Here is a 12,656-nt window from a genome sequence, read left to right as displayed (position 1 = left end):
AAAACAGTAGCTTTAAAAGTATCATAATAAGCCATATGCTGATCACTGGAAAAACAGGTCAGAAATACAAACTCTATTTGGCAATAAGTTTTGAAGGATTTTGAATGTGGGGGAGGGGGAAATACTGGAAGTACCCTAACTTACTTAGCTTCAAGGAGATGCTAAGTACAATTTGTCAGCAAATTAACGAGGGTGACGGTTTCTTCCAATTACCCTCTCATGTTTTAATTTGTTTTATTATTAATTTTATAGCTCATACTTACGGAGCATTTGTGTGCCAAGCTGAGAAGACTGACATTCAGGCAGGAGGCCACAGCAGGATGTACCAGCTGGTGTCCTTTCTGACTAGTGGGGCACTGGTCACAGAGGTCAAGTGCAACTGTCCAATGACACACAGCTACTAAAGCAGCACTCTCTTCCTATTTACAGCCCAAGTATCCCCACAGGTGAATGTCTTGCCACATCACACTCTCTGAGTCACTTAATGTCCTAGCAATATATTTCTTTACCATGGGAAGAAACTTGGGCATCAACTACATATGAACATAAGCAAATTACAGATATGCCTCATGGTTACCTAGTTTGGTCATGCCAATCAGAATAAAGAGGCTATGTGCAAAATATCTTTATTTATAATAAACAAAGGTGAATATAGCTAAGAATAACGTTAACTAAAAATGCATAGGGCTAATATAAAGGAACCTATACAACTTTATTGAAGAACCCACAGAAATGAAATAAAAGAGACAAATTGGGTGATCAAAAATGAAGGCTGGATATTGAAAATAGCTTCAATTCCTTCCAAATGATTCATTGCAATTCTAATCAATAGTCTAATCAATTGCTTTATTGAGGGAATTTGGAACATGACAAGGTGCTTCGAAGTTCATTTAGATGAATAAATGAGTAAGATAAGCACTGAATATTTTGAAAAGGAAAAAAGGCTCTATTTTTGTTTTGTTTGTTATGTTTTGTAGGAGAGTTCTGCCAAGCTAGGCACTACATTCATTATGAGCAATAATTAAATTCAGTGTGGTCTGACCACAAGGCACATAGGACTGACCAACCTAGTAGAATGAAAGATGACAAATGCCACCAACCTCAAGAGTCCCTATGGCTAGTTTCCTCTACAAGAAAACATCAGTCAAATTAAATGGGAAGGCATTCATCATACTTCATTTTACTTAACAAAATAGAAATTTTATAAATCTTAAAAATATCCCTCAATAGGGAAAATTATTAAATTATTAAAATGATTAAATGAGTATATAGACAAAGGATGAAATAGATAACTATTCAGATCGTTATCTAAAACATGTCTTATGAATTATCAAATATATATTATATAATACATAAAACATATAGATATATAGATATATATACATATATATATATATATATATATATATATATATATATATATATATACCATTTAATAAAGCAGCATTACAAATGAAAACACTTTAGTTAATAATTATATGACCACAATTTAAAGGCATTATCTAAAAATAAAGTAATGGAAAAAATTATATTTGAAAAAAATAAAGATTTGAGAACATGACTTTTTCAATTTAAGAGAGTATGTTAAAATCATGATGTAATTAAAAACCAAAGAATAAACTTGGGATAATACTGAAACAAAGTGAGAGACTGTAAAAAGAACCCAGTTAAATGGGGAACAAAAACAAATGGTCACATAAAAGAAATACAATGGCTAATAAATATATGAAATGTCTAAATTCATGGTATAATAAGAAATGCAAATTAAAACAAGGAAAAAAATCCATCTTTTCATATTAAATAAGATGACTCTCTTAAATTTGTATAAGATGTAAGAAAAAAGCATTTTAGAGTAGAAACAGGTATGAACTTCCTGGAGAACAATTTGGCATATATATATATATATGGTTTTTATCCTTAAAATATTGCAATTATCTTTTTGGACAAATATGATAATTTCAAAACAATATGACAATGCCTTCTTTAGTAGTAAAACTTTAGAAGAAAAATCAATGTCAAATAACAAAAGATGGTTAAATTATTATATTGTCATCAGTCAGAATACAATGTGAGTAATGTAAATTTTAAATCATGTTTAGGAAGAATAAAGGTTGGTACAGCACAATGTTCAATTTCATTTTTATAAGATGTAAAATTTTGTAAATAGCATGACCTCAATTCTGATTAAAAATTTTTAAATGCTTTAAACTATATTATATTATTGTAGGAAAAAATGTCTATTTAAAAATACTTGACTTTTCCCCAAGAGGTATTTTCTGAACAGTAAAATTATAGGCGATAATTTTCTTTTTATTTTTCTGCCTTTCCTTGAGTGTCATCAACAAACTGTACCATGCCTACAACCAGGTTTAAAATGGTTAAAATGCATTTGTGCCTTTTAAAAATTATATTTGTAGTTCTGGCATTGTTTCTCTGTCTTTTCCTATATGATTTTGCAATTTCTGCCCTGGGATTTTTCTTTTTTTAAAAAATTTGTTGTTTTTAGATATACATAACAGTAGAATATATTTTAACAATCTATACATACATGGAGTATAACCCATTCCAAATAGGAACCTGTTCTTTTGGATGTACATAATATGGAATTACACTGGTTATGTATCCATATACAAACATAGGAAAGTTACATCTGATTCATTGTATTGTATTTCCTATTCTCATCCCCACTCCCTTCCCTTCATTCCCCTTTGTCTAATACAATAAAATTTTATTCTTCTCTCCCCCACATCCTATTGTGTGTTAGCGTGTGTATATCAGAGAGAATATTTGATTTGGGGGTACTGACTTATTGAACTTAGCGTGATAGTCTCTAATTTCATCCATTTACCAGCAAATGCTGTAATTTCATTCTTCTTTATGTCTGAGTAACAGCCCATTGTGTATATATATCACATCTTCTTCATCTATTCATCTGTTAAGGGCACCTAGGTTGGTTCCATATTTTAGCTATTGTGAATTAAGCTACTATAAACATTAATGTGGCTGCATCGCTTTAGTAATGCTGATTTTAAGTTCTTTGGATATAAACCAAGAAGTGGGATAACTGGGTCAAATGATAGTTTTATTCCCAGTTTTCCATCGTGGTTGCACCAAATTTCAGCATATGAGTGAATCTTTTGTCCTATCCTCACCAACATTTACTGTTACTCGTATTCTTGATAATTGTCATTTTAATAGGAGTGAGATAGAATCTCAGTCTAGTTTTAATTTACATTCCTCTAATTGCTAGAGATGTTCAACATTTTTTCATATACTTTTTGATAATTCATATTTCTTCTTCTGTGAAGCAACTGTTCAGTTTCTTTGCCCATTTAGTAATTGAGTTATTTGATTTGTGTGTGTGTTAAGTTTTTGAGTTCTTGGTATATCCTGGATTATTAATGCTCTATATAACATTCAGGTGGCAAAAACTTTTCTCCCTTTCTGTATGCTCTCTGTTCACATTCTTGATTGTTCCCTTTGCTGTGAAGAAGCTTTTTAGTTTGACACAATCCCATTTATTGATTCTTGATTGTCTTTCTTGCACTTTAGGAGTCTTACTGAGGAAGTTGGTTCCCAAGCTGACATGATGGAAAGTTGGGCCTACTTTTTCTTCTAGTAGGTACAGGGTCTCTGGTCTAATGTTTAGGTCTTTGATGGATTTGGAGTTGAATTTTGTGTAGAGTGAGAGATAGGGGTCTAACTTAATTTTGTTAAATACAAATTTCCAATTTTCTCAGCACAATTTGTTGAAGAGGCTATCTTTCTGATGTCTTTGTCTAGTATGAGATAGCTGTATTTATGTAGCTGTCTCTGTGTCACATTCTATTCCATTCCATTGGTCTTCATGTCTGTTTTTGCCAATACTGTGTTGTTTTTGTTACTATGGCTCTGTAGTATAGTTTAAAGTCTGATATTGTGATGCCGCCTCATCACTGTTCTCACAGGATTGTTTTGGCTATTCTGAGCCTCTTATTTTTCCAAATGAACCTCATGATTGATTTTTCTATTTCTATGAAGAATATCATTGGGATTTTAATAGGAATTTCATTAAATCTGTATAATGCTTTTGGTAGTATGGCCATTTTGACAATATTAATTTTGCCTATCCAGGAGCATGGGAGATCTTTCCATCTTCTGAGGTTTTCTTGAATTTCTTTCTTTAGTGTTCTGTAGTTTTCATTGTAGAGGTCTTTCACCTGTTTTGTTAGATTGATTCCCATGGTTTTTTTTGGTTTTTGTTTTTTGGGGGGTTTTTTGAGGCTATTTTGAATGAAGTAGTTTTCCTAATTTGTCTTTCAGTGGATTCACCGCTAATGTATAAGAATGCATTTGATTTGGGGTGTTGATTTTATATCCTGCTACTTTGCTGAATTCATTTATGAGTTCTAGAAGCTTTCTGGTGGAGTTTTTCAGGTCTTCTAAATATAGAATCATGTCTTTGGCAAATAGACACAGTTTGAACTCTTCTTTTCCTTTTTGTATCCCTTTAATTTATTTCTTTTTTCTAATTTCTCTGGCTAAGGTTTCAAGGACTATGTTGAATTTGAATGGTAAAAGAAGGCATCCCTGTCTTGTTCCAATTTTTAGAAGGAATGCTTTCAATTTTTCTCCGTTTAGAATGATATTGACCTTGGGTTTAACATATATAGTTTTTAAAATGTTGAGCTATGTTTCTACTAACCCTAGTTTTTTAGTGTTTTAAGTATGAATAGATGTTGAATTTTTCAAGTGCTTTTTCTGCATCTGTTGAGATGATCATGTGGTTCTTGTCTTTAAGTCTATTAATGTGATGCACTATGTTTATTGATTTCCGTATGTTGAAACAACCTTGCATCCTGGAATGAACCCCCCTTGATCAAGGTGCACTCTCATTTTAATGTGTTTTATATGTGGTTTGCCAGTATTTCATTTAGAAGTTTTGCATCTGTGCTCATCAGGGATATTGGTCTGAAGTTTTCTTACTCTGATGTGTCTTTGTGTGGTTTCGGTATCAGAGTGATACTAGCTTCATAGAATGAGTTTGAAAGGGTTCCCTCCTTTTCTATTTCATGGAATAATTTAAAGAGCATTGGTGAAAGTTCTTCTCTGAAGGTCTGGTAAAACTAGGCTGAGAATCCATCTGGTCCTGGACTTTTCTTTGTTGATGAACGTTTCTTTAAAAAATTTGCATTTCTTCCCAGGCACAGGGTCTTCCTTCCCTAGTTCCTTCCTATTTTACATCCTTTTATGAACTGAATTGTGTCTCCCTAAAATAATATGTTGAAGCCTTACCTTCCAATGTGATAGTATTTGCTGATGAAGCTTTTGAGAGGTAATTAGGTTTTAATGAGGGTGGAGTGCTCAAAATGGGATTAGTGCCCTTACCAGAAGGGATATCAGAGAGCTTATGCTCCCTCTACATCATCCTAATCAGAAACCCACCATGCTGGATACCTGATTTAAGACTTCCAGCTTCTAGAACTGTGAGAAAGTAAGTTTCTGTTTAAACCACATAGTCTATAGTGTTTTATAAGAACAGCCTAAGCAGACACTGCATAGCCCTAGACCACACAAGAGCAGGACACTCAGATTTTCTTAGTGGCAAGAAGTGTGATCCCTCCTGCCTGTACCCTGGTTTCCAACCTGCATTTTAAACACTCTCCAAGTCATCACTTTGTACTTCTTCTTGAGCTTCTCATCTTAACATCTTCCTTTTGTTTCCTCTCTAAAATTCACATAGTCCTTACTCATGAGACTAGAGAACAATTCATTACTATCAGTATATTCAGCCCTCCTCACTTCTTTGTGTAACATGCAAGCACTAAATAAGAAATCTGAGTTCCAGGAAGCCATCAGGGGTCAAAGGCACTCTATTCTTTGCAGTGGCTATCTTGACCACTGCCCTTAAAGGACAATAACAGGTTCAAGTATTCCCAACTGTGAGAATAATCAAATTTTCTTTCCTATGAACATTTATTATCAGTGGGATTTCAGTATCTCTGAGCAAAAAGAGTATTTCTCCTGTCCTTTGAAGAATTGTCTGAGTGTAATAAGAATTTGCATCTATGCATCAATAATTCTGGAGACATTGGCCACTGATAAAGAGAAACAGAAGGAAATGGCACTTCCATTTACATATTAGTTTTTGCTACACTGGCTTAGGTGAGTGGATGTGACTGTCTTTTGAGTTCCATATTTAACCATGTCACTCTTTCCAAGGAAGGGTGAAACATGAACTCAGATGCACTGATCATGGTATTAGGAATCCAACACATCTTAATTCATCCTAAGAGTTGAGCATGCTCTCTTGCTTTGTGCATTGGTGATTACCATGAACATCTTCTGAACACCACATTTTGACTACCTCTTCCATAGCCAAGATTTACCAGCCATACAGCTTGGGTAGCCCCAATCAGCAAAGTAAAACTCAGTTTGTTTGCAAGCTGAGCTTTCACTTCTCCCCTCCTGACCTTGCATGTATTATTTTGAATGTAATGTATTTTTAAATTGCTGCACCACTTTAAATATGTAAGGGAAAGCGGAATTAAATATTATTTGTGGCATACCCTGGTTTGCAAAGGGCCTCTAAATCTGATCCCTTATATCAGGTCGATGCCTAAATCCCATTACTTGAGATTGCAAATGACTATGTTTGCAAAATTGTGGATGCACATTTGGAGACAGCATCAAAAATTCAGCACATAATGTTAACTTTGTTTGAAAAGATCTTGATTTTTCCAGGAAGCAATCTCAAGCCATTCTGCCTGTTCCTTAACTTCTGTCTCTGTTGTAGATAATGCATTAATAGTCAAAGGATGAGTTGGCAATTGGTTCTTCAGGAACTGTCATCTAGAATCAAAGTGAATTCTTGGCTCAGTCAAAAGAGACCAACCTTCCCCCGCCCCACTTAAGCAAAACACAGGAAAAATTCCAGAAAAATTGAGTCCCACAAAGTTCAAGTTCGGGTGAGAGGGACCAGAGAATTCACTCCAGCTACATTCTACAAGGTAATTACTCCCTATTTTCACTTCCACCCTATATCTTCCACACCCACAGATGCTACCTGGCCAAGATGGGTGTCCAGGACAGAGATATATGAGATTCTTATACTTTAAGTGAAATTGGTACTTCTCTGAAAACACATGTGTGTACTCATGGTTCATGTGTATGTGTGCACACATACACACTCACATACACACACCCATTCACAATCTACAATATTCTTAGAAAATGCAGTCCTATCCAAATGCTATCAAAATATAAAATAAAATAACACAGAACAAGGCAAGAAAACCTTACTGCATTGAATGAGCCTCACTCAAGCTGAGGATATGGCTCTCAGGTCTGTTAATCAATCACTAAATCCCGTAGAGTCTGAGGATTAGGTGGCCAGAAATTCCAGAGCACAGTGATATTTCTTTCCAACAAGGGTAGACCAAAACAAGAGGTGAAACAGAAACAGGGGCTTGACGGCAATGATGAGAAAACAGAAGAGGTATGTATAGATAGGAGGTTGTGTGTAGACAGAAGAAGAGCTTTAAATTCTAAAACCCATCATCAAAAAATAAAGATCAGAAGGAAGTGTATTGGTTTTCTATTTCTGTGTAACAAGTTGCCACAAAACGTAGGAGCTAAAAACCAATAAATATTTACCTCTCTATCTCTGGGAGTAAGGATCTGGGCCCAAACAAAGGGTGCCTCTGTGACCAGAGCCTCTCATAAGGCTTCTCTCAAAGTGTTCTCAGGGCTGCGGCCACATATAAAGGCTTGGCTGGGGAAGGATCTGTTTCCAGACCCAGCTCACTCACATGACTGATGGTAGGAGTCAGTTCCTCACTGAAGCTAAGCTGCTAAACTGAGGTCTATGTTGCTTTTGACTAGAGATATCCCTGGCACAGGGGCCTCTCCATAGCACAGCTCATAACATGACAGTAAACATTCCCACGTAAACAAGATGGTACACCCATGATAAAAAGCATTGTCTTCTTATAAACCTCCCAAGTGAAGTCTCATTACCTCTTTCTCATTCTCTTCAAGAATAGCAAGCCACTAAATCCAGCCTGCTCTCATGGAAAAGGGGACTATAGAATGTCATCATTTCCAGAAGGTAGACATCACTGGAGGCCATCTTGAAGACTTTCTACCACAAGAAGAAACTGTATATTAACTATAAAAGGGCTGGTACTGTCATATACTATAGATTGGAATATACAATAACGTGATTTCTGTGACAGATTTTAAGATACTTCAAATGTACAACTTTTGATGTAGCAGTTTCTCTTCTAGTCATAATTAAACCAGAAATATTAAACTCTATTACCAATATCTCACCCCCCATATCCCAAGGAATATGCACATAAGGAATATTATATTGATTTTCTGGGGATGGGTGAGTGTGATAAATGGGGAGTAAAGGAGAGATGGAAGATGGTTCTCTATTTAAAAAGCTATGATATTTGAGGGAAAGGACATAGGTGTAGTGGGAACTCTGGAAGGGAATAGACAGTAGACAATAAAACCCTATAACAAAATTGTCTTAGAACCCATGAAAAATGGTGAGAAGATAACTCTTAATGACAATAAGGACATAGAAGAGACAGATGTGGATGGAAGAGTTTCAGAAAGAGTCATGAATTGTGTGATACCATGTTTTTTTTTTTTTTTTTGCAACTCCCTGAAGAAAATATTCAGTAAACACTACACTACTCAGAAATTCTTTCAGGGTTGAATGTAGAGACCGCACCAATGGAATCTAATACTCTGCTGATGCTAGGAAAAATACAATCAAGTTTTTATTTGGGCTACCCAGGACAGTGGCCCAAAGAAAGCAATTCTAGATAAGAAAGAACTATGCATAAAAATATCAATGAAACCATTACTTATGATAATGAAAACTGAGAATTTTCAGGGTCCAATAAAAATAAGCCCAAGTAATAAAGGATGTATCTTTGCATCATGAAATGTTGCACGGATAATTAAAAGTGATGATTATAAAGATTTTATAAGGACATAAAATCACTGTAATAGAAGATTAAGAGGGGAAAGGCAGATTGTACAAATTCACATGTAATAGTATTATGCACATAAAAAGGAGACTTGGAAAATAAAAACAATGTAAGATAGGACTTCTGCTATATACTTTTATTCCAGGCCACCCCTTTCTCTGTTAAAGGACTTTTTCCAGGACCTCCTGTCTACACACACCAAGATGGACACACTTTGCCTTTCTGTTCTTACCATTGACTCTGTGGCCTTTCTTAGAGAGCAGATTAGAAGCTGTTGATACAACCACCACTAGAAATCTTCAATTCTGCAGGCTGGCCTTCAGAAAAGTACAACAGAGACCGAGGGCCCATTTTGAATGTCACTACACATCAGCCACTCTACAGTAGCGATCTAGCCTCAAAGCAGATCAAAGAGCAGTCTTCAAGACACCCTTGCCCTGCATCTTCTAACATGTCTGATCTGGAACTTCTATACCCCTTGACATCTTAGAGGGTTTCTAACTCTGAAGACTTTCCATGTTGCAATCCAAGTGCCCCAGAAATTGGTTAAGGGGGTAAAAATTGAAGTTCCTGACATCTTAGTGGATATTACTTTATCAAAACACTTTCTTGTAGAATGATAAGAAGGATCTCATCCCCTTTCAGTAGAGAGAATAATTAAGAAGAGATTGCAAATGACTATGTTTGCAAAAGAGGGGAACCCTTGAGATATTATTTTCCCATTTCACAATTCTATACTAGTGAATGCCATTAGAAATCAGAGGCACTGGGAGGAAATTCCAGTTTTATAGGGACTTCAAGAAGAGCTGATCCCTCTGTGATGTAATTGAAAAGAATTCCCAAAGAGGGCAAACACCTGGGAAGAGTGCAGGACCGTAGGGGTAAAGCTGTGAGCCACAATTGTTCAGACTGGGTGTGCAGAGAAAACACCTTTCCACTTGCAGAGTGTGCCTGCCTGATAAAGATCTTCCAAGGGAAAGGTGGGAATATTATTCATTTGCAGCTCAGTAGGATTATAAAGTGCAGGGGCGGGGGAGAACAGAACACCCCTCCCCATGATTACCACTCTACCCAAGCAAAGTATAGCAAGAGTGAAGGGGAAATGTTAGGATATTTATTCTACTCACATGCTCTCCCTACAAATTCTTACTTCTGAAGCAGTTGGGGGTAATGAATGGGAGTACGTGCTAACCCAGTACCAGGTGTGTGGAAGGGTCACACATAAACTAGGAGCTTTTAGGTCAGCTGTCCCTTTTCCTGAGACAAGAGATTGATGGCTGAGTCATTTCAGGGTGAAAGAGTCCTAGGTGACCTCGGGGTGGTGTTAGAACAGTTAGAATTCATAAAAACAAAATATTTTCTCCAGATGAAGCTTTTATTACTGATGTTGATGGATACCATACCCCACACCCTGCCTACCCCACAAGCACTCTGGCGCACAAACAAAAAGTGAAAAAAAAATGATGATAATGATAATGATGATAGCACCTCTCAATTCCCAATGTATTTCCATGTACATTACAGCAACCACCACAACAGACAAGAGATTAGAGAACAATGTCAAGGTAAGGTGTAGATTCTTGACAATAAATTAGACCCCTTCAGAAGTTATCAGGGGCCCATAGGCACATTGCCCAACTATGTGAATGTCATTCACATTCGTGGCCCAGCAAAAAGATTCATTTATAAGTCATGTTCTTAAGGATTGCTAATCAACACAGTACTTAAAGTGCTTCAAGGACTTCAGTACAGCACACTTGCAGACCTGTAATTCACAGATTGTAAGTCTAAAGTAGAGAAGCGAAATTGCCAAGTCTCCACTTGATCACATCTGATTCTGTCAAAAACCTTAGGCAACTGATGGAAAAGCATTATTCCCATTACAGAATGAGGAAAACATAGGTTAAAGAAGTTCCACTGAAGCTGAACTTTGCTCTACCCTCAGACAGATGGACATTTTGTCTTTTCTTAAGGCGATATAAAACTTATCCCTAATGTACAGCACCATGTCTTCACTGCATAAATGGTTTAGAACTTTAGACAACCCTGGATTCTGTCTTTGGGGGAAAAAAAAAACCAAACAGATTACATAAAATAAGTTCTTCCTCTGTGACTCCTATGACACCTAAAAGAATAATCTCAGCAATTATACATCAGAAAGAGAGAAGTGATAATTACAAAAATGGGATGTTCAGATACCCCTTGGCTAGCCAGCACGGGCACTAACTTTTATATTTCCCCATGGGGCATATATGAAAGAATCACAGAGTGGAGGAGAAATGAAATACAATTATCAGGACCTGGGGATTTATTCTTCCTGCTACACAAAGAAAGGGGGTGGGGCAGGGGGCAGCAGCTGCAGCATCCTCATCTTGTTCTTTGCAAAAGATAGGAAAATGCGGCCCTTCATCCACTTAATCTAATTTCCTTCAGAAATGATGACAAGGCTCATGCAGTCTACTGTGCTTTCCTTCTCCATCAACTTGACTCCCGAGTTGGCCGACTGCCTTATCATCAGAAGAGTTTGTTCCAGAAACAGCAGAAGGCTTTTTCCTCTATTTGGAGGGAATTTTGAGCACACTGAGAATGGCACAATGAGAAATTGGTCCATCTCAGCTGAGCAAAGGCTATAGTTAGTTGTCTGGAATATCAGAAAAACAAATATTACCTTATTCTGCCTTTGTCTATTGAAAAATCTGGAGTACCAAACATGGACCAAATAATAGCTATAATAAGAGTTATAGATGAAATAATAGTTGGCCCATAGGAACAAAAGTACTGAGAATAGACCAGGTGTTGAGTGGAGAGCAATACTTCCAGTTTCTCTTTCTCTTCCAGGCACTCTGAACTGTGTCCTATAAAAGAGCTGATTTTTACAGTAGGCATAGGCAATCACTATTTATAATTATGGACATAGTTCTGTGGATGCAGAGGGGACCAGGTGAAACCACTGCTTCCAAAGATGTGAGGGTGAATGTATATGTACACAAGATACTTGTCACTATTGTCCCCCAACATACACACATAACAGTCCTATGTTGTGCAAGGCATAAATAGCTACCACGTGATTTTTTTAAAGGGAACAGAAATAAGCTGTTTGAAAAATGCAGTAATAGGTGTGACTTTCAGACATGGTAAATTTTGGTTTTGGTTTTGAATTAAATATATAATTAAGTATAGTAAATACTTTGGTCTGTGATTTATCCTATCCCTTTGTCTGTTCCTTTTTCTGCTGAAATGAAAGCAAGATACAGGTGAGAAGCATTTTCACAGTAGAGCAAGGAATTACACAAGACAAATTTATAGTGAACTTGTTATAACCAAGGTAAAAACAGTAGGCACCTAAGAATTGATGCAACTATTAATGAAAACACTTTCTGATTAAGAGGAAGGGCTAATTTTTCATTTGAAACATGGAGTCACACTAATAAAAATGTGTTTTCAAATGCTGCACCATGGAGGTAGTTCTGAGGAATTATCAGGTGTGACATGGGGGCAGGATTGTATGCAATGAATTCAAGAATCGGTGATGCCAGGTCTGGCAGGCTTCTTTCCTCATGCTCCTCCAGTGTCTTTAATGTCCTAATATGAATTGTGAGTCTCCAGGAATGTAGACCTGGGTAATCATGACCTAAATTTATTTGACCATAAAGACTCCTATGAAAGGAG

General features: G+C 36.4%; 1 protein-coding gene across 1 annotated transcript in view; it reads right to left on the bottom strand.

Annotated features, from left to right (window-relative positions):
• Positions 1–12,656, bottom strand: part of Sorcs3 (sortilin related VPS10 domain containing receptor 3) — a 567,524-nt gene that overhangs the window by 195,679 nt on the left and 359,189 nt on the right. The window lies entirely within an intron of this gene.

Source organism: Callospermophilus lateralis, chromosome 15 (assembly GCF_048772815.1).
Source record: "Callospermophilus lateralis isolate mCalLat2 chromosome 15, mCalLat2.hap1, whole genome shotgun sequence".
Taxonomy (NCBI): domain Eukaryota; kingdom Metazoa; phylum Chordata; class Mammalia; order Rodentia; family Sciuridae; genus Callospermophilus; species Callospermophilus lateralis.
Note: the sequence above shows the minus strand (reverse complement) of the source record. Positions and strands in the feature narration are given on the sequence as shown.